At 47.8% G+C, this 22,671-nt stretch overlaps 1 protein-coding gene across 1 annotated transcript in view; it reads right to left on the reverse strand.

The window, feature by feature from the left end:
* The window catches only part of LOC149340479 (neuronal acetylcholine receptor subunit alpha-10-like), a 333,173-nt gene that overhangs the window by 163,517 nt on the left and 146,985 nt on the right, over positions 1–22,671 (reverse strand). Inside the window, exon 2 of the mRNA XM_089549256.1 lies at positions 13,373–13,398. The gene's annotated coding sequence lies outside the window, so the exon portion shown is untranslated. The remainder of the gene's footprint in view (positions 1–13,372; positions 13,399–22,671) is intronic.

A 22,671-nucleotide genomic window follows, 5' to 3' on the forward strand; every position in this document is an offset into this window, starting at 1 on the left:
CTCACTCACTCACTCACTCACTCACTCACTCACTCACTCACTCACTCACTCACTCACTCACTCACTCACTCACTCACTCACTCACTCACTCACTCACTCACTCACTCACTCACTCACTCACTCACTCACTCACTCACTCACTCACAGGGAAAGGCGATCGCTTGTCGGGTGTAGCAACGCGAGAGGGCACCGCCGAGTCACTCAATTCTCCGCTGAGGGTGCTCTGCCTCACACTCACACTCTGAAAGGCAGAGCCGACTTTAAAGAAAGAAAGCGAACAAAATAGTACGGATGATTTTCAGAAGTTACAAGAATGGAGGTTTAGGGCCGCTAAAACCCAAAAAGAATAGAATGAGATGAGAATAAAATATGGAGGTGCTATTTTATGATAATGTGTCTAGACTGGACTGGTTGCGGAACTTTATTGCCTAAAGTTTCAAGACCGTGCGAGTACACCTGTAAGAGGGTGCCTTGACAGTTAAATTTCTTGCTTTGATGTTAAATGCGAAGGGAAGCAGTTTAGTTTAGAAACTAACCATGACAACAAATAACAGACTGAAAAATTCCCCAGTCAGGTTAGCTAGATGATTGAAATGACAAAAACGAAAGTTCGGGACCAGAACTGAACCTGTAGTTACAAGTCACAAATACAAAGATAACCGGGCGAAGAGAAAGACCGCAAACTATGAAGAATTCTACAAAGATGTGCACTTATGCGCCAATATCTGTAACATATATGTGGGTACCATTTAGATGGAAGAAATACTGTCTCTACCGATATACTGAAGTAGAGATAATGCTATTATAATTATCGACAATGAAATGGTTAGTGCAGATGTTGAAAGAAGAGAATGTTCTGTGTCAATTTTGACAGGAAAAGGGTCAGCATTATTAGCACGCACAGAAAACACAGCCAGATGGCTGTTAATTGCGAGTCACACTCAGTGAAACCTGAAAACTAAGTATAGATGTTAGGGGCATGGTACTGCAACAATGCTATTGTTAGATGAGCACCGCAGTCTCGAGATTTCAGGCATTGCTCTGCCAGCTTATACGGCTTTGCAGACCGGAAGCACCATCTCCACGTCGCCTTCTAGCTAAGTACTGTTTGTTCACTTTCATAAGCTGCTTAGACCAGTTAGTCGGTTAAGTCGGTTAATCAACCGCATGTAGGATGCACGAAACCGCGCATGAGCATCACGAAAAAGTATGTTCTGCCTACCGAGATGACTAGGTGACAGTTTCATCACTGCCATCAACACGCAGACTACGTGATATTACGCCCCTGCGCTCAGGCCAAGGCGACAAGCCAACGATAACATGTCAAACCAGTTCTTAGAAATAAACTTCCACTTCCGTTTTTGTCTGCCGCTTACCTTATTTAGCTTGAGTTACTCTTTCTAAAGACGACTGCACTTTCTTCTAAAAGCACAGCTCCAAGTACCACTAGTTTACGTATATTGCTGGCAAATAAATTGTCCCCGATGGCAAAAACATCGAGGTAGAACGTCGACATTTCATTCTTCGCAAATAATCGCGGAGAAAAACTGCAACTTGCGCTCTGAAATAAAAGCCGAAAAAAAGTCCGCCGAATTTTCGAAAAATAGAAACCGAAAAGTCGAACCCCTAGTTGCAAGCTGTCAATGTAGAACTGCATACTTGTGAAAGGGCGAACAGCAGGTGCCGTCAGTACGCGCACTTACAAAGCATGAGGTATGCCTGGTTTAGAGGGTAAAAAAGCAAGAAAAAGTAAACGAAAATCACAAGATGAAAAAACATTAACGTAAAACAGTAATCGTTAAACTCTTTTTTTTTAGCTCAAAAAGTTGAAATTCCTCCTAGCGAGGCAGGGTTGCGAGAGTTAATGCATGGTGGTTTGCGTGATGAGACAAATGGCGGCAGAGATCAGAACAATCTGAATCATGAACGGTTAAAGGCATTTTTTTTTTACAAAGCATGAGTGTGCAGATAAACCTAATATTTAAGACAACTGGCAAGCAAACTGAAAAGTACGGAGATAAAAACAACGTATGCCTAGATATACAGACAGTCTAGCCAACTAACCAAACAACAATAAATATGTATCCCCTTTGTGTTCTTGCCGAGAAAAAAAAGAGTAAAAGATGCCAGTAGGGATTTTCACTGCAGCCTATAAACTATTATTATGATCTTTATTTTTTTTTACGAACAGGGCGAAACGTGCGCCGAGCACGGAAGCAGAGAATATAAGCGGAGAGGAAAATATGGCCCGTCAGAACGAATGCAACTTCCGCTTTTTCGAGTGCTTTGCTGCTGCTCCTTTACTTGATCACGACGACGACTGCGAAACAACGCAATAGCGAAATGCAGCGCAAGGTGCATACGGGAAGCGTCGCTGTTGTACTCGAATTCCCAAATGAAATTTAAGAGGCGGAAAAAAAGGGGCCGGGGGGAGGAACGCGTTGCAGACGGTTTTCCAACGTTCGTGCGCGATTCAGAATAGCTCCGAGCACGAGCTGTTCCCGCCTCGTCGGGCGCCGCCGCTTTGTTTTGGGAAACAAAAAAATTTACGCGAGGACGAGTCGAAGTCTTCTTTCACTGTCAGACACACACAGCGTATAGGCGCAGCGGCCGTGCGCGTCGCGAGGCGCTCGAGCGCATCGCGCCAAAACGGGTGCAGCAGTTCCCGCTCTCGCAGCTCATCTGCGCGAAAAGAAGGTTTGCGAGACCCCCTTTCTTTTCTTATTTCCCACTTCCTGACAGCCGGGATTGCGCCGTGGTGAGAGGAGCTACACAGACACGCGCGCTCTGCGCCACCGGGCCTACAGCGTTTTCGCCTTTACTTTAACGGCTGCGCACTCGTTTTCGTCGCCTCGATGAAAACGCGCGCGCTGCCGTCGATGTCGCCACCGAAGCTAGAGTGAATTAGAATGGCGGAACTGAGGAGAGAGAACGCCACTCGTTGGTAATGCAAGAGTCCACCAGGTAAGGCGAGAGTCGTAGAGTGCTACTGGCTTGATGGTTCACCTGGGCACGTTTTGAAGGCGCCCCATTCGCGCGCTTGCAAATAGGGTGGTAAAGCGTCGTGCACCCAATCCAACGAGCTGAGTTTGCGTTCTACGAGTGACGCTTTCTGCTCGAGACTGCAGATGATACGAGTTAGGCCGGTCGAGCCTTTGATACAAAAGGTAAAAAGGCAGTCGCTGGAGGCCGGCTTGCCTCGATTTGTCTGACGACGTCGTTTAGGGCTCGAGTACCACTACGGCAAGACCATACCGTCCTGGATCGCTTCCCTTGCGAAGAACCTGACTGGAGCGTTGGCTTACACCTAGGGTGGCTCGCGGGTTCCTACGTCTCGTACTTCCTGTTTTGCTCTTTTCATCGCCGTGGCTCCTTTTCGATCTTGGTTTTACGCCGTCTTCTTTGTGAAAGCGTACAAGAGGCGGTCAAATCAAACACAGCGCTGCTACCACCTTTCTACTGTGTCGTTTGCCATTGAAGGCGCAAATCCCGGCAAGGAATCTATATTTCGGTCTTCTCTGCTTTCAAAGAACTACTCAAGGACTTTCAATTGAAGTGATTCGAATTAAAATAAGCGAAGACACCTTCCTATTGTTTTTTATTTTGAGGGCTATGATTTGCTTATTTCTAATGATAAGGTGGCGTCTTTAAGGATAGTTCTACCATGCAGATAAAAGCTTCTTTCCTTGCTCTTGATGAGGTCGTGCCTCACGACAGAGCATTGTTTCGTCGCAGAGCGTTGGTGATTTATATCTTCATTTTTTTTCGTTTGTATCCATTCTCTTTCCCCACCGCAGGGAAGTAGATGAAAAATATTTCCGGTTAATCTCTCTGCTTTACCCCTTTCCTAATCTTTCTTTCGTTCTTGCGAGGCCCGACGGTGCACTTATTTTTTAGGTGGAGCTACTGGAACCGCATAGTTAGATCGAATATGTACTGGCTTCCCTACGAGAACATTTCTGTTAGGACACATATGGGATGAAAAAACGAAAAAGTTTTAGGGCTGGCACAGATTATGTTTTTTATTGAGTATACTCAACCATGCTGCATTCGAAGCGAGAACGAGTATCACTTGAGTTCTAAGGAGAACAGAAAAAGGGAGAAAAAATTGTACGCGAGAGTAACACTGTCGCGAAACGAGAAATCGACGCTTGGGAGAGCCTGAATCGGGGATGCAGTTCCCGCGCCGCTTCGCAACGTCAACACTTTTCCCGGTGCGTTGAAGCCGACGCTCTATTCGGCGACCACGAGAGCGAGTATTTCGGCAGCAGTTCGCCTCGGAACCGCCGAGCTCTTCCGTGGGTGCGCGAGGAGACCGCCTCTTCTATTTCTCTTTTTAGTCCTCTTTCATTCCCACCCCATTCACCCCCTCGTCACCGCCGCCGACGGCGTCTTTCTTCATTTCTCGAGATTATGCGGCTGCTCAGGAATTGCTGACGCCGCCCCCATGTCCTCGCTCCCCCCCTTCCTACTTCTTCTCCCTGAAGGGACACTAAGATTCCCTCTCTTTTTTTCGCTTTTATTGATTTATGATCGCGGTATTGACCACGAACTGGGTCAAGATGTGCTTCGAAGCCGTGCCACTGCGAGCCCTACTCCTTCCTGGCCGCGGCCAGCCAGCCCCACGAAGCTTCCGAGAAGGGCCTCGCGCGGTCCTCTCGCCGCTAAACCAAAATTCGGCAACGGCCATCGGTGGCTTCTGAATCCTAAGCAGGCCGAGCATCTTGCGGCCCTGCCACTTGCCTTTCTTTTGCTTTCTTTCAGCCGGGGCTCGGACATGGCCCTGTTGTTGTCTTTTCCAGGCGGGGCTCAGCACTGGCCTGGGCCGCTGCTGGGTAAAGTTGTTTCCTCAGGGAAGGCGAAAGCAAAGAACGCCGAAACAACGACAGCGATCTGAAAGCTGCGCAGGACATGGGACTGGGAGCAATGAATGCCCAGAAAGCGAAATCGAGAAGAGAATGTCGGGGAGAGAGAAGAAAGAGAGAGAAGGACAAGAGACAACGAGACAAAAACAAACAACCCAAAGTAGAAATAGAATAACAAACAGGCGAAGTAGAGAGCGAGGCAAAACAAAGCCGTTGCAGGCCTTTGGCAGTGGTCATAACTCACGCTTGGCCGCGAGACGTGTAGGGTTTTTGACGCCGGCGGCGGAGAGGAGGGAAGCGCGGCTCAAGTCGGGACGTGTTTATTAAATTTGCGCCCACGTCGCTGTGCTTAAGATGAATGTGACAGAGCGATGAATGGAGAGCTGTAACAATGCGTTCCGGAAGGAAAGGTTGAGGGAGGGGCGTTGGGGGACCATTTGGAACAGAGGGCGTTCGGAAAAGGATGACACATGAGACAGACGCCGAGGGACAGCATTAACGCCGCGGACTGGAGCAGCAGACGGGAAAACACGGTGCGGCACTGCGTTGTACTTTCCCAGAGAATCATACGAACGGCCGCCAGAGCTGATGCGGAAAGAAAAGAAACAACAACGAATCGATTTTTTAGACCAGACAAATTATCCTTTTTTGCGAGACATTTTCACTGAACAAAAAAATTTTCCACTCCTTAAGAACTGATATTTAACTTAGAAGGAGCTGCTCGCGGGTTTACCGTTTCTATATTTACTTCACAACTTCTTGTGCATTGCAGAATTATTGCATCTTATACGAGATAATTGACTGGTGAGCTAATGACATCTCTCTTTTGTTCGTGTTACTAACGTCTGGTAATACTGGGCCGCTGAGAATTGTCAAGGCTGTCGTTGTATTCTCGTCCATGCTTAAAACTGTTAGTGTACCCGTTGTTCACATTACCGTTAGTGAATTCTAAAAAGAAACCTTAATAGGCTCATATTTTACTTTGCGCCGGAATTTTCGACACTTGCACTCTGTGGTTTTTTTGTTTCCAACAATATGCGCCTCAGAAAAGAACACGAGCGGTCTCAATCTATGCACGAAATGAGGTGCCCATGGGGATATATAAAATAACTTTTATTTTTCAAGTGCATAAAAGTGAGAAGCTATGGCTTGATTGATGAATTTTTATTCTGTTGCTCTGTTAGCTTTTGAGATGTTTCCTGAAAACAATGGCGTTTGATTTAGTGCGTTAGACCAAATGGGAATTAGGTCACTTCGGTTTTCACTTCGGTTCCGGTTCGAGGCTTAGTTTTCAAAGTGAAGCAGTCACTATCTACTGTACTTCCATAGGTAGCTGAGAGTTCGCATACCGCTCCTGGCGCAGCGGTAAAGCGATGAGCCACTGTATTGCTATGGAACGTACTGTCATCGGCGGGGCTTGTGAGACCGGGGTTGCTCTTTCCGAGGAACCTTAAGGTCATGGAGAGAGGCTTCAGGCAGACGAACATCACGAAATCTGAGATTAGGGGTTTTGGTGCTAGTGTACTTAACAGAAAAACTTCGACGAACTTTTGTCCAAAAGTCTTACATGGAGAGCCGTCTCTAGGACATTTTAGTACTGGGTAGCGTCTACCCATCCTGCTTTATCACATGGAGCGTAACGTGCCTCGTGAGGCCACGCGTGACGATGCATTTGGCGGGAGAAATTTTTTGCATCGGGAACTCCCGTCACACAACGATCACGCAGTTGCCGCTCGTGTTTACTAAACGAAAGAACAAATACCAACGACAACAAGCGGCTCTAGACGGGATCTGCGCCTTACCCGGCAAAGGTAAGCACTGGCGCATGTTTTTCGCGTTCGTGCACACTATAACAGATTCCGAGAAATTATATTGAGCAAAAACGCTTTGAAAGCCCCAGCAACTATTTAAGGAGGTTGTGACATTCACAAGTCGCTTGCTCTTCCTGCAGTTCTCGAATAACAATCGCCAGCTGAAGCTGCCTCTCCTCAGATATTGGAGAAAGATAATTCAAATCTAGACTTCATCTGTGTTTTCGATTAACGCAGCACACGTAGAGCTTAGACGGTACTGCAGCTGAGCTATTTTTATTTTTACGTCTCTGGAAGCTGGGCACACGTGCATCAATGCTCCAATCACGTTCAGTGTAGAAGAAGAAAAGAAAGCGCATTGAAGGAAGACAGATAAAGGACAAGAGGAATCAGTGCGATGTAATCTCCTCGTGAACCAGTCGCCCGCACTTCTCTTGATGATTTTTGTTCTCCCCTGAAATGCACTTCCTTTAAACTCGTCCCATGACGAGAAAGAATGATAATTAGGAACACATGCTTATCTCCACAAGCTCATCGCTCGCGCGTTGTCTTCATGAATAGGCAAAAAAGGATGAGGATATAAAATTTCTATAAGCCGCCATACGCAGGGTTAAACACTCACCAGACAGAGGCACGGCGAAAGCAGCTTCGCCTATCGGCGAACGTTTCTCTATATATCATATACCGGATGTTTCAAGAAAGCCTGCCCCTCATTTTTAAAAATAGGGTGTTTGAGGTAAAGGAAATCTTCTTGAAGCACACTGATACCAGTGTTGGCGGGTGCCTAGAAAACAGGCGAATCATGTTGACTAGCAAACTGATTAAACTAAATATAATAGTTAAATTTTAGCCGATACCGATACTGTTACCGATAGGCGCTCGATTGCCCTTAGAGATTTGTAGCCGGGCGTTAGTAGCAGCCGTATCAGTTTTTAGAATTTCGAAAACGCGATTACCCTCTCCGCTGTGGCTCGACTAATTTCGGTTATTTCTTGAGCTCTTCGAAAACCGCTCGCATACGGGGAGCTCAAGGCGACATGAATCAATTCGAGCCACTCCGTGATGAACGTACGACGCGACAATTTCTTTCCCGCCCGTACTGCGGTGCTCCCCGCTCCCCGTTCGCCGCTCCCCGTTCGCCGCTCCTCGTTCCCCGCTCCCTGCTTCCGCTCCCCGCTCCCCGTTACTCGCTCCTCGCCACTTCTCTGGGCCAGCGAGGGAGGGGAAGAGAGTGTCACGTCGTACGTGCATCACGGAGTGATACGATTTGATCGACGTCGCTCTACGCCCTCCCCCCAGCACGTTGTTTTAGAATGTCGCGAGAAATGGCCCATTTAGTTGAGCCACAGCGGCGAGAGTAATCGCTTTTTCGAAAATCTTAAAACTGATATGGCTATTAGTAATCGAGCGCCTATCGGTAATAGTTAAAAAGCTAACTACAGTAACCAGGTTAATCACTTTACTGGTTAACATGAATCGTTTGTTTTTTGATGTCCGCCAACACTGGTATTATTAGGCCCCAGAAGCTTCGCTATACCTCAAAAACCTCAAAAACCCTATTATTAAAAATTAGAGCTGGGCTTCCCTGAAACAGCTAGCTGGTATATTCCTTTCTACTGCTGCACTCACTTGTTAAGGCAGGCCTGGCGCACACGTACCAGAAGCAGTGAAGGTGGTGACTAATAGCTACGAAGCCTATTCTGATGATGCTTACGCTGCACTGAACCTCAGGTTTAACCAGTAATATTTTGTTTTTGTCTATACCATTCTGCATGCCAGATTTTATGGCAATCTGAGAATAAAGTATTTAAGGAATAAACAGCACCTAGAAAGGCCACTTAGAAGCGATACGAGTGCTGAGCGACTTAAAAAAATAATAACATTAAAATGTGATTCATAACCACGAAAAATTGTCCATTGATTTCAAGCATCTGTGACAAATATAGCTCAGAAACCTTGACGGATTTAATCCTTTTTCTTAACAGAATCATTTACGAGACTCGAGGTACCACATTTGTCTTGCAGCAGAGCACTACCGAAGACTCCACTGAAGCCTGCATAACGCTCATGTATTGTGATTAGGAGCTATGAAAAAAAAAAAAAATTAAACGGCTTCAGCCCCATAAGATATGCTAAATGCCAGTCGTGTGAAAAAATGTAGATTAAGTTATTCTGGTTCTAAACTGCTCATCAAATCAAATCAAACTAATTCAAATAAAATCAGATTAAATTTACTGAATATACAAAAAGGGGAACATTTAGGGATATACAAAAGCACATCCTTCCCACAGAAGCCGTAGCTTAACGGAAGGTATACGAATGTCACACTTGCATGCATCGATTATTTTGAAAACGAGACGTAGACTGGAAAATCGCCCGTATTACTTATGCAATGACAATCTAGTCTGCACCTGATCAACTGATCAACTGCACCTGATCAACCTGATTACTTGTTTGGCCTTTTGCTTTGCAAGATGCATAACATGAGTAATGCATGGTAGCACATATCTGATCTCAAGCAGGCTTCACCACCTTTCACGATGGGTGCCTGCGTGCGTATCAGCCTCTGTGTACAAGTTGCACCATGCGCACTCAGTATCTGATGCATAAAACAAATTGCCCGAGTGTACTCCTCTCGTTCCTGTCCTTTCAGAGGCTAACTCATTTCTGAAGCGCGTCTCACCAGTCACCGGCGCGCTTCCCTCGATTGATAATTAAGCAGTTGCGTCTCTGTCATGTCCACCCGTTCAGAGGCGCTCGAGAGTTGCCGGCATCTGCGCACTTCCCAGCCCTCCTTGTCACCCTTCGTATTGAACGCGTGAGTGGACGCGCGTCGCGTCACAGAGGGACGAACAAATTTCTCTCTCTCTCTTTCTTTTTTTCTTACTCTCTTCTCTTCTCCCCTTTCTCTCTTCTGGCCGCTCTCTGCGGGCCGCTCGAAATCGCAGCCGGCCATTGGAGAAGGAGAAACCGTCCTCGGGCGAGGACTGCTCCAGGGACCGCCGGGCAATCAGGGGTCCCCGTCCGGCTTCGATGACAGCGGACCGATCTCATCGGATCGCCGGAAAGCAGCAAAGAAAGGTGCGAACAAGAAGCTCGCCCTGTACCAGAGGAGTCTTCTCCGGTTCATGCTGCGGCTGCGACGAAGACACTCTCTCGCGGAGGGAAAGGCTGCGCGCACAAGGAGCGCGCGCTCGTGAACCAAAAGGAAAAGGACCTTTGAGGGGCAGGCGGCGCGCTTTCTGTCACACTGTTTTTGGCGCTGTCGCCAACAAAGACGAGCGTCACTCGCAGCTGCCGGACCGAGTCCGCACTATCGCGCCGCCGCTGTCGGCATCTTGCGAGGCGTCCAAAGAAGCAGATCACGAGAGAGCGAGAAAGAAGGCGAGCGAAAGCGAGGAGAAGAAGTAAATAATAATAAAGAAAAACCAGATACACGAGAAACGAGGAGGGAGCCGCGTAAATTAGGCTCAAAGGAAGGGCGACCTGAAAGGAACAGGTACTGCATACGCCCCTATACGCTACTGGCTAGCCCGGACCGACACATGTTCCGGGAACATCCACGCTGCCAGTCGGAGAATGGGCGGTAAGAACGGAGATAGGACGCTGACCGGCATATATGGCTGCAGTGTATGACTATTGCTTTGGAGGATGCCGAAAAAAAGGCGCTTTTTTCAAGTGTCGGAATAGGGTTGATCTCGAAGCTTGGCTCTTGTATTCTTTTAGGATCTAAGATTAGGGAAACGGAGTTGTTTTTTTTTTTTGCTCTCAATTTTAGACTTGCAGACGTTCGAATAGAACATGCGGAGTATTTGAAGAAAGCGCAGATGAGCGCGCTTATATACCTTGTGAACCGAACAGCTAGTAATATTCTTTCCACGATAAAACTCGATGCATTTGCAAGGGGGCAAAGGACAATAGTGGATGCAGTCAGTATACTAAACATTTTTACTTCGTAAACGCAGGCTTTAGTTCATTCATTTGCGATCCCTCTGTATCCAGTTAAGAAGCCCTGGAGCTTGTATAGTACTGCATCTGCACCGCTAAAGGTTAATTGCCTTCTCATCTCTATGTCTTTCATTAAAAAAAGCATGCAAGTTTGTATAGTACAACGGTTGCGTCGCTACTTACAGGCAGCCGATCAGTCAACAAGCTAAACAAAATGAAGGCTATTTACTCTTGTATAACACTTTTCAACAAAAGCAAATTATTTGGCTTGAACGCGTTCTCTGCGTCGTGGGTCACCGGTGGGTCTTATCGTCCATTCATGCTGTGCGGCCACGAATACTGAGTCGCGAGATTAAGCCGTGGGACAACTGAGATATTTCAAAGGGCCAATGAAAAGCACATCTACCAGGTCGCTGCCTCCGTCTGTGGGCGGCTCGTTAAGGTTGGCTTCGCCGGGGCTTGTAGTGACCAGAGAATGCTAAGGTATCGAATTAACTTAGAAATGAAGAGGGAACAGAAGAAACTAGCGAGGGGGAAGCCAATTAACGAGTTAGCGGGAAGAGAGAAAGTAGAGAAATTGAGGATCTCACTGCAGAGCAGATATTCGGCTTTAACTTAGGGCGACGGTCTTAATGTTCAAGCAATGAACGGTAATCGCAAAGCTATCATTAGGGAGTGCGCAGTACAAGTAGGCAGTAATATGGTTCGACAGGATAACGGCAAGCTCTCTCAGGAGATAAAAGGTCTGATCAAGAAACGCCAAAACATGAAGGCTTCTAACCCCAAAGACAGAATAGAACTGGCAGCGTTATCAAATCTAATCAATGCTTAAAGATATTATGGAGAGAATCGAGCATGCTCTAAAGAACGGAGTTAGTGTAAAAGCGACAAGAAGAAAGTAGCCTAGCAGATGTATGCGTTAATAGACAGATAGCAATGTCATCAGCAATATGGATAAGACGGTTAATTAAAGTAGCCGGACAGTTCTACACAAATCTATACAGCAGCTGATGTAATCAGGGCATTAATGAGAGGCAATGTTGCAATGCAATGAGACATCCCGCCAGTAATGAGAGCGGAAGTAAAGAAAAAAGCATTAAGAGCAATGAGAAGGGGGGAAAGCAACAAGTGAGGATCAGGTAACAGTAGATCTGCTGAAGGACGATGCGGAGATTGTGCTAAAAAAACTAGCCGCCCTGTGTACGCAGTACCTTATGACCTCGAGCGTATCAGAAGCTTGGAAGAGCGCTAACATTATGTTAATCTATAAGAAAGGGGGACTCGAGGACTAGAAAATATAGAGACCGATCAGCTTACTGTCTGTTGTCTACGGGATATTTAGTAAGGTAGTCGCAAATAGAATCAGGGCAACCTTAGACCTCAGTCAACCGAATGATCAGGCAGGCTTTCGTAAAGGCTAGTCGGCAATCGACCGTATTCACACGATCGATCAGGTGATACAGAAATGCACAGAATATAACCAGCCAATGTATATAGCCTTCATGAATTACGAGAAAGCATCTGACTCAGTCGGTACCTCAGTAGTCGTGCAGGCATTATGGAATCGGGTTGTATATTAGCCTTATGTTAAGGTACTGGAAGAAGTCTATAACCGCTGCACAGCCCCCATAGCCATTCATAAGGTCAGCAATAAGATTCCAATAAGAAAGGGTGTCAGGCAGGGGGACACAATGTCGCGAATGCGACATTGTGTCCCCCTGCCTGTCCCACTGCCTGTCTACTTCAGAGGCCTGCATTTTGAAAAGTTGGGGATAAGAGTTAATAGAGAATGCCTTAGTAATCTGCGATTTGCTGATGACAATGCCTTGTTAAGTCACTCAGGGGATGGAGAGCGTAGCATCATCAATGACTTAGACAAGCAGAGAGCATTACGGTGGGTCTGAAAATTGATATGCAGAAATCCAAAGTAATCTTGAACGGTTTCGGAAGAGAACAGCAGTTTAAAAGTTGCAATGAGGCGCTGGAAGTGGTAGGAGAATACGCCTACTTAGGGCAGGCAGTTAGCCCAGATCTGGATCACGAGAGTGAATTATCTAGAACAGTAAGAATGGGGTGGAGTGCATATGACGATTATCTCAGATCATGACTAGCAGTTTGCCAATACCCCTGAGGAGAAAAATATATAACATCTGTATCTTACCGGTACTCACCTATGGGACCAAAACGTGGAGGCTAACGGAAATGGTTCAGCTTAAGTTAATGACAACGCAATGGGCTACGAAGAAAAAAATGGCAGGTGCATCGTTAAGAGACCGGAAATTGGCAGAACGGGTGAGGAAACAAACGCGGTTAATGGCATCCTAGTCGAAATCAAGAAGACATGAGCTTGGGCAAGGCATGTAATGCGAAAGCAAGATAATCGATGGTCGTTGAAGGTAACAGACTGGATTCCAAGAGCAGAGAAGCTGAGAAGGAGGCTTCAGAAATTGAGGTGGACGGATGAGATTAAGAGGTTTACGGGGATGCTGCGGCCGCGGCTGCGGTTGGCACATGACAGGATTAAATGGAGAGATATGGGAGAGGCTTTTGTTCTGCAGTGGGAGCAGTCAGGCTAATGTCGATGGAATACGTTCACTTCTTCTACATGCTTGTTTATTATCAAGCGCGTACACGCACATATCATCTGCACACTCACACACACACACAAAAACACACACAGACACGCATACACGCAAGTACATATACATGCATACATAGCTGGAAAAACAAGAATGAACAGCTACTCACCATAGAAGATGGGTTCTGCAGCAGTTCTGCAACATACAAAAAAAAGCAAGCTATTTATTTCGCAGAAAACAGTAGGATGGTAGATTTGAAGAACAAGAGTTTGGTGCTTTTCTCACCACTCAACAATAAAACAGTACCTCGGGTGACAAATATTGGAAATGAGGTGTGCTTGACTTCAAAACTATGTTTTAATGTGGGATGCAGTAGAAGCGCTTAACAGATTTTCATACATGTACTTGTTTCGACGTGCTGTCCTCGCAAATTGCGCACATCACGGCTTAGCTACTAGGCAGTCACAAAGACACAGACAGCATGGGAGAGAATTGGGCAACTCGGGGTTTTTCAGACTTAAAGGCCGTGTACTGGTGCACTGATTCTTTCTAGAAGTGTTGCTCTAACATTAGATGATTCCTTCCATAACGTATCTGACTAATCGAACCGGAGATCAACTAGCAAGCGCAGGAATGACTGCAGCAATGGTCCGAGACTTCTGACAAATTTCTAAGGGAGCATACGGTCTACTAGCATTAAAATCTGCCGTCTTTTTTAACACTAGTAGTTGGATTAACCTCATCTGCGATGTTGATCCATTGTTAAGGGGAATCTCCCAAGGTGGTATAAATTTGCAATACGGGAGTAATTACTCATTGACATCCACCACAGCGCAACCATTCGGCTACTAAGGAAAGCTATGCAGCTTGCACAGACACTACATAGTTCAACAAAAATCCTCACTGGTCCGGGGTTCGAACTTAGGGCCACCGATTCATCGGACTGGTCGCTCTAATAGCTGAGCTAACCGGGATGGCTACCATATATTTATTCCACATCCATGAATTCCCCTAAAAATCGGGCCAACACTGTTCCAACTTCGAGATACTGATCAATTCCCTCTCGCCTTATGATATGGCAGCCATCCCGGTCAGCTTAGCTGGTAGAGCAAGTGCTCCGGTGAAGCGTTGCTACCGGTGGATGTCAATGAGTAACTGCTTCCTTATTGCATCTGCGAGGAACTTAAAAAACAAAGTTGACTTCCTATATATTTGTTGTTAAGCTCGTCTTTCATTTCCTTTATAGCTCTCTCAAATATAGAGGGTAGGAGGCATCCAGTCATTATAGCCTGGTTAACGCGGCAAACCATCCTGGTTAAGCCTTCCTTTTCCTGTCCGTACTTTAGTCTGAAATACGTTATCGTCTGTTGCAAGTAAGGTGCTGCCGGTTGTCTCGGTGTCAACCGTATGTACAACAAAATACCACACAGTAATAGAAAATGGGTCCACTGTTCTTGCGTCGTCACCGTTTTATTGTTACCACCTTCCCTACTTTCTTTTATTCCCCTTACAAGTGCTCGATTTGTGTTTAAAATCGTAGGCGTTGTGGCCAATCTTTATTGCAACCTTAGCAAGTAACACCGGCAACTCATGACAGTGTCTTAAATATACTAAGATGGAGAGTAATTGAAATCAGGGGATCTTATAAAACCATCACATCAGATGAAAGACATGGTTTCTACGCCACATCAGATGAAAGACATGGTTTCTATGTTTAGCCTTGGCATTAAGCTCAAGGTGTTAGACATCTTCAAAAGAGCATCTGAGTTACAATGCGCCTTAATAAAAGCAACGCCTGGCCACAGCCGCTAGGTTCCAGAGGCAACGCTTGAGTTACCTGTAGAACTTACAATGAAGATACGTTTATAAGGCTGGTGGGGATAAGCACGTAGCCGTGGAACCACCCTCTTCTACTTTTGGCTTTAACTGCCTCCTGTCCACTGCGCGAGCTCCCTACAAAAGTGTTGTGTCCCCTTATTGCTTTTGTGTGTGTGTTACCAGTGCAGTGTTCCGTCCTAACGGCCACTTGCCCCCTCTTCGCGCGCTGTCGCCAGATGCCCCCCCACGGTGCGCCCCCGCACCCTCCTCCTGTTTTGGGAAGCCACTCCCTCCCGTGGACGCTTCTCCGCTCCCTCCTTTCTTCGGGCGGCCAGTTCGGCTCCTGCCTCGGTCGACGCTGGTCGCACCCTCATCAGCTTTAAATAAACAAAGTCTTAAAGTACCGTGTGCGTCTTTCGCTGCATTAAACACAGCGACCGGACACGACAAGAAGTTTGACACCGACTCTACACTTGTCTATTAAAGACACTGAACTTTCAAATAATGAAGAACTTATCGCCGTATACAGCAACATCATTCTTGTTTTTTCGAACAGCGCTGCTTGTTTAGACGCCAGCGCACAGCTTTACCATCTTCCTTCTAAACCAAGTTCTCTGGTTCGAGCACTACCAATGTACTTAATTGTTGGCGAATTACCCCGATCCCACATGGTTAATTCTGGAATGATCAGAATGATTCGCAAGGGCTTATGCGGGTTTTGTTGAAAGTTTATTAAAATTATTGAATAGAGTGCGGTAGTTGGCCGTGGGCATTCTGACCCAAGCAATCTGCAAGAGTCTGAGTCACCACACCACCGTCAAAATTCTTTCTTCTTGTGAACCAATGACCGTCTAAAAAGCAGTTTGCTCTTGAAGTCCTCTTCCACATGTCAGCCTCGCTCCCGGTGTCAATGCCAGGTTACTTTGTCTTTAAGAATTATAGATTTCATACAAAGACTGTCGTAAGCCCTGATAATTATCCCCCGATTTAAGGAGCTGATTAATACATAGTGTTAAATAAGTTTTTCCAATAAGCTAGAAGACAAGGCTATGAAGCGCTCCTGCCATCTATAATCTCTTCCGCACGTGGGGGCTTAATTAGTGAGGCCAATAAGCACGATAAGGTTTGTCGAAAGTTGAGCAAGGGCCTGGGGCATTCAAGCCAATAAGCTAAGAGTAGATAAGCGCACCGTTCGCACATACAAATCTTTCGATGCTTTTTGCGAGGTGAGAGCTGCCTTTTCTGTGAACACTTCGTATCAGCAGACTTGCCTTGCGAGAGGACGTGCCCTGCGTAATGAGAAAACTCAAGGAAAAAGAAAATGCCCGTTGGAAGACAACGCAAGATTGTGCTCTGTTAATGGAGGTTTTATAGCGTACAACCGACACAACAGGTAGCGCACTGAGTCGTGACGAAGCTTTGATGCGTGTGGCAGCGCAGAATGCGATTGAGAATCAGGTGCCGTCTTGAATGTTTCCACAGCGCATAGTCCCTGGGAGCACAAGGAAGATTGTTGTACCTTGAGTTATGCCCAAAAAAGAGAGCAAAGTGCAAAAAATTACGATAAACATTCCAAATAAGAGAAGAAATGGTCACTCGGGTACCCCAGGGACCTGGCAGGCCGCAAATTAAAATGAGCTGCGCTATTTCATGCGTTTAATTTCAGCTTTTGGTAAAGTATATTCATGTCTTGTCTAATGCCCAGTATTCCCGATATGCCCAGTAGGCCCAGTAGGCCCAGTAGGCCCAGTAGGCCCAGTAGGCCCAGTATGCCCAGTATCTCGGCCCAGTATTTTATCTGTTTAACAAAATTCAGTAAAGAATGCCAGCGCCTGCCTAGTCTCTGTTGCAGTTTCGTGTCAAACTGTGTTGGTTGTCTGATTAGAAGTATGAAGGCCTTGGAGACAAGTCAGCTTGGCTGTCGAGTGCGTTACTGCAAAGAAATACCTGAAATGTAAATGTGACGCCGAGGTCAAGCAGTCTTACGGAATACCGCATGTTCTTACGGCATGTTTAGTTGATTAACAGATAATTTTTTTTTGCAGCTTTACTTGCCCCTCAACTCTCCTAAAGTAAAAGTAGGTTCTTGCTGAAATGAACCAGCAATAACAATACAACCCTGACACCTTACTTTTTGGGAGCATTAAAGATTTTGAGGAAAGAATAAAGAAAACAGAAATGCGCGTGGTATTAATTTTTTTAAAAAATTGCGCAGAAGCAGGCAGAGAGCGTACATTTTGAATTTGTGGAATTTTGCACAGCAGTACATTGTATGGGCTGTTCAAACTTCGCAACGACTTGAAAAACAACGCAATAAGTAATTATTTTTTTATGCGTAAGCTGCACAAAAACGAACCAAAGAACGCAGTAAAAATAATGTCGATTTCATGTCGCCAATCACAAATCACGTCAGTTCCTTCTTGGCCGCAAATTAAAGACGGGAGCTAATTGCGCCCCACCTCCATACGCGAGACCCGCAGGTCCTGCCCTCTTACACACGCAAACAGAACACGAACAGTTGTACGAACATCTCATTATTTTTAGTCGGAGGGCCCGAAACCGAGGTGCTGGCTGTACCACGTGATTTCGCGATAATTTCATCCTATATTCTGCTTTTCCTTCTTGTAGGGCAAAAAAAGAAAAAAAAAAGAAGAGGCAAGAGTAGCTGATGACTTTTTCCTCTCGCGCGGCCGAAAGAAACTAAGCGCGAGCACTCGCTTGCCTCGGTCACGAAAGTCAGAGCTTTATTTTGTCGCCCTTCGTTCGCTCGCTAAGAAAACAACGTGCTGTAGGAGAGCCGGAGCTCTAAAGAGGTTGTCATTAGGCACTTGGGGCTGAGAGTCTTAGAGGCCGAGAAGAAGTAAAAAAAAAAAAAAGGAATAAAAGAAAAACTGGACCTGCTGCTTCCATAGTGAGAGGCCCGTAGCGCTCGGAAAGGCATTACGTAGGCAGCTAATTACTGTTACTGCGTGGCGTATACATAAGCGCGCCCGCAATGAACCGCTTTTCTGTTTTCATACGCTCCGAGGAGAGGCGTTCCCGGACGAGCAGATGGCGCTGATGAGGTTACGGAAAAGAAAGTTGCTGCTGCCGGCGGACACCGGCAGAGGGCGAAAGAAGCGCTACTCGGGCGGCGAACATTATTCACCGCGTCTCCGTCTTTGTGCGCAACATCGCAGGAAGGAAGGCTGGGAAAGCTGGCCTCGACCGCTCACAAGCCTAAGGCTTCTCTTTTTTTTTTAATCTTTGTTTGACCCTTTCGTGAGTATCAGTTTTGGAGACTCGGTGGGGCAGCTTTTTTCGTTTTTGTTCCTAAGAAAACTGCTATGAAAACATATATGCATAATCGTATACTTACTCGTTCCACTTCTGCCCAGAGAAAATAAGATTTCATTTGATTCAGTTTGGCTGCAGAATTTCATGCACCGTGACAGCCAGCTTCATCCTGCGTTGCCATGACTGTGCTGCAAGGTGTGACGGCTGTGTTTCCACTCGGTCGAGCATGTTGTGTTTTCACAGGGTTCATTGACCTGTTTTAGTGAGTTACTCAAAACCAGTGAGGCGATGCCGCTTATTTGTTCTTAAGACATAGTTTAGGCTGGTGTACACTGAGCTCTACCGCTTGCGCATATTACATCTTGATATCCTCAGATCGGTGACACAGCAAAATAGTGGCATAGTAGACCGCTAAAATATGATTTCTTGCTCTGCTTCCAGAGTTCATCTTTGTTAATCACGTCGCGCGAAAGTTTTGAATGAGGCTTGCCTCAAGCCGTTATTTCTCTGGTTATGTGTTTTCATGCTTATAAAGTCCACGTAGCAATGCAAAAGAATGAGCATCACGTTGCAGTAGCCAGACTGTGGTAACGTGCGGTAGTGGGTTGTCTTAAACAGTTTCCGCTTATTTTCAGCAGTTGAAAATACGTATAGTGTTGTTTGCCGTGACCCGTGTTCGTTTATCAACTGCAGCTTAGTAGTTGAAGGGCTTGGGCGGTGGTGCCGCACTGCAGGAATGCGCCTCTGCTAAAAAAAAAAATTGGCAGTGGCTTAGCTCTGCTATGCCTGAATATACGTAGCGTGAAGAGGCGGCCATAGCACGCCGTTGAGCTTCCTGGCGACGTCTTTTCGCTAGGCGTTCTTCTCGTTGCACCGGTGTTTCGGCCGCACGTTTCGCCTTGGCTCGATCGCTCTTCCGCTGCTCGACGGCCAACTGCCAGGCGACAACCTCGGGATCGGAAGAATTTAAATTTTCCAGTCTTCTGCGCCGTTTGGCAGCGGCTCGACTCTCCTTAGCTTCCACGTCGAGCGCGGCCGTCTTTTCTCCGCCGAGCGCATTCCTCGCGCATGCGCAGTAGCGCGCGGTGCAACTATCGTAAGCGCACGCCGGCGGCGGTGGCGAGGAGGCAACGCTCCTGCGTCTCTCGTGACGTCACGCGGCTCTCGCGCAAGCGCATAACGGGCGGCGCGCGCACACGCGAAACTCGGCTCTGAACCGCGTAGTGTAGCTTTGCGCTACAATATTGTTACGAGGATGTTACGGTATGACCGTTACGGTAAGTCTATATTGGCGGCTGCTCTGAGATGGCCAGCACTCAGCTCAGACTCCGAGGGCCCAGCTACCCACTGTCAACGTCGTCGCCGTCCAGCGCACCGCCACTTCTTCGTTCACGATTCGTCCACTTATTCAGTAACCATGCAGTTCACAGGTAACACTATCCCCCTCGGCTGAAGGCAACGTCCCGGTGCGTGTTAGGCGTGCGATGTCGAGGGTGGGTGATAGGGCTTGAGGCGAGCCACATGAACTACTTCGGATGTCAGTGGAGCGGACGTCGACTTTGGGTGCAGCGGCGTGATTTCATATGTTACGTCGGTCACTGCCCGTAATACACGATAAGGACCTGTGTAGCGCGGCAGAAGTTTTTCACATAACCCCACACGACGGGATGGGAGCCACAGCAAGACGAGAGATCCGGCAGGGTAGCGCACATCACGGTGCAGGCCATCGTAGCGGTGTTTTTGAGCCTCTTGAGAGGCGGAGAGCTTGTGACGAGCAACCTGGCGGGCGGCGTCTGCTCAGGCGATAGCGTCGCGCGCATATGTAGTGACAGGGCCGGCTGTGGGCAGCAGAGTGTCGAAGGGCAGTAAGGGGTCTCGTCCAAAGAGAAGATAGAAGGGCGAGTAACCAGCGGTATCATGGCGCGAAGAGTTGTAGGCGAAGGTGACAAAAAGGCACGCTGATGTCCCAGTCCCCGCGGTCGTCGGATACATATACATGGCGAACATGCCTGTCAGCGGGCGGTTGAGACGCTCCGTAAGGCCGTTCGTCTGAGGATGATAAGCCGTGGTGAACTTGTGACGAACGGAGCACGGACGAAGGATTTCGTCAACAACTCGGGAGAGGAAGCAGCGGCCACGGTCGGTAAGGAGTTGACGGGGAGCGCCATGGTGTAATATGACGTCGTGCAAAAGGAAGTCAGCGACGTCAGTGGCGCAGCTGGTTGGAATGTCGCGAGTGATCACGTACCGCGTGGCATAATCGGTGGCGACGGCAGTTCACTTGTTCCCTGAGGAGGACTAAACACGCGTACTAAATATATGGGCCACTCCACTGAAATGTATGCCAACGACAGGTCTTGCGCGCCACGGAGGACTGGCTATATGAAACGTCAGACGATGTGATAGACTAAAGGGCCTCATTTCAAAGAGAAGCACCCAGAAGAGCAACGATGCTCAGTAGACGGCAGACCATTCACGGAAGATGATCAAGAGGAATGCAGCTGTGTGCTGTGGTTACTTAAGTATACACTGAAAGTGGCTCACGCAGTGTTCCCTCAGCGATCGACTTGTCGTATACGAAGTTCGCCCGCAGAGAGCGACGTCTTGCTATCTGCAAGCGACAGCGAACTTGAACGTCCATAGTGTATTCGCCCTCGGCACTGCGGTGCGAGGAAGCTCCGATAGCATGTTGTAGACTTTGACGAGAACGTTCACTATCGGGCCTTTGACATCGCCCTCGTCCGTAGCGCGCAGTAACCCCCTAAAGCGCATGAAGGTTGTCGCAGCCGTTTCTCTCGGCGGAAGCGCCGCTCTCTTTCGTTCGGTTGCTGACCCGTAGAGCGACGTGTGAACTGCCCCAAGTGACTATGACGCAGTTTTCAGCTTTTCCGGGCGCTGTTATATGTGGTGCACGACGCAGTAACAACTGTCATCGCAGTACAGAGAAATACGAAGAGAACAAAAGAATAAAGACAAGGAAAAGACGGCTTGAGAAAGCAATAAGAAACAAAGAAGTTCCCGAATGAATCAATTTTGCCTCCGGAAGGAGGGCACACACAGCAACACGATGGATCGTCTAGCAGACGCATCATGCGCAGCGAAAGTCGATCCGGCAGGAGAAGTGCTGAAAAGCAGAGACGACAAACACCCGCAACCGGCGCCCGGCGACACGAGAAGACAAAGCGCTACCAGTGGCGCAACTTGTGTCTCAATTTCGCCACTACACAGACTTCATTCGCGCCCCAGCCACACGACCCCCGGCGGCAGGGCGCTGCGAAGCTCGAAACCACAGCTGCTTGAAACAGAGAGCGGAGCAATTCCGGGAGGCGGCGAAGGCGACAACGCAAGAAGAGAACGCGCGCGGTACGAAGCGGGAAAGAACACTCGCAGAGGAAGCGCGCTAGGGAAACGAAGGACAGAAGGAAGAGGGAAACGAAGTGCGAGAGAGGAGGGGGGGGGGGGGATGCGAGTTCTGCAGAAATTACCAGGTTTCTGTGTCCCATCCGGACGGAGAAAACAATAGCCTGGCCAAGGATGAACAAAGCTGTGGCGCCTTGTCTCTGCCGTGGCACGCACTTCGCTCCCTCACTCGATCCTGCAGATTTCTTTTATTTTTTTTCCCCTCATACTTCTCTTATCAACAGCGGTGGGCGCAACAAAGTTTGCCTTTGTTTCCTCATCCAGCCCTCGCAACGTTTGACGAAGACCGCGTTACTTTTCGCGACTCAATGGGAAGGAGTAGGGGAGAAGGAGAGAGAGGCTCGAAGCAACGAGAAAGGATAGCCAGAGTTAGCGTAGAGCGGCGCGCCGTCGCGAGCGAGCCGTCCAACAAATATAACCGTGGTCGATAAAGTGCGGCCCGACTGGACGTCGCAGGCAGGCCAGGGCGCGCGGCGGCCGGGGTGAGACGGGAATCAAAACATAAAACGAACGTGCTCTTGCCTCTTAGATTAAGTTACACAAGGAAAGAATGGGAAGGAAACAGCTAGCGGAGAAGATGCCAGGCGCGTATGAGAACAAGAACAAGAAGCGGGAGGGGCAGAGCACAACAGCCTCGGTGGTAGTTCGGGCTGGAGGACGCCTCTGCTGCACCGGAAGAGAAACAGTGGCACAGTCGAGGGCTTCGAGCGGCGAAGCCCCGAAAAAACAACGAAGCTGGAGCGAACGAGGAGACAGCAAAAGTTCGTCGGAGAAGAAGAGGGCGGAGGGATCAGGGAGTAAAGGATGAATGCAGACAGGCGGCGCGCAGAACAAGCCAGGCGTCGAGGAAGTGAACGGAAAACAACGGGTGGAAGGGTGGGGGGACCCCGAAGGGAGACAAAAGGGGCAGGGTGGCTGGTGCTTGGGCAAATTGAAGCCTCCCCCTCCACGCGA

This window comes from Amblyomma mixtum, chromosome 6, assembly GCF_055824585.1.
Source record: "Amblyomma mixtum isolate Tamu chromosome 6, ASM5582458v1, whole genome shotgun sequence".
Taxonomy (NCBI): domain Eukaryota; kingdom Metazoa; phylum Arthropoda; class Arachnida; order Ixodida; family Ixodidae; genus Amblyomma; species Amblyomma mixtum.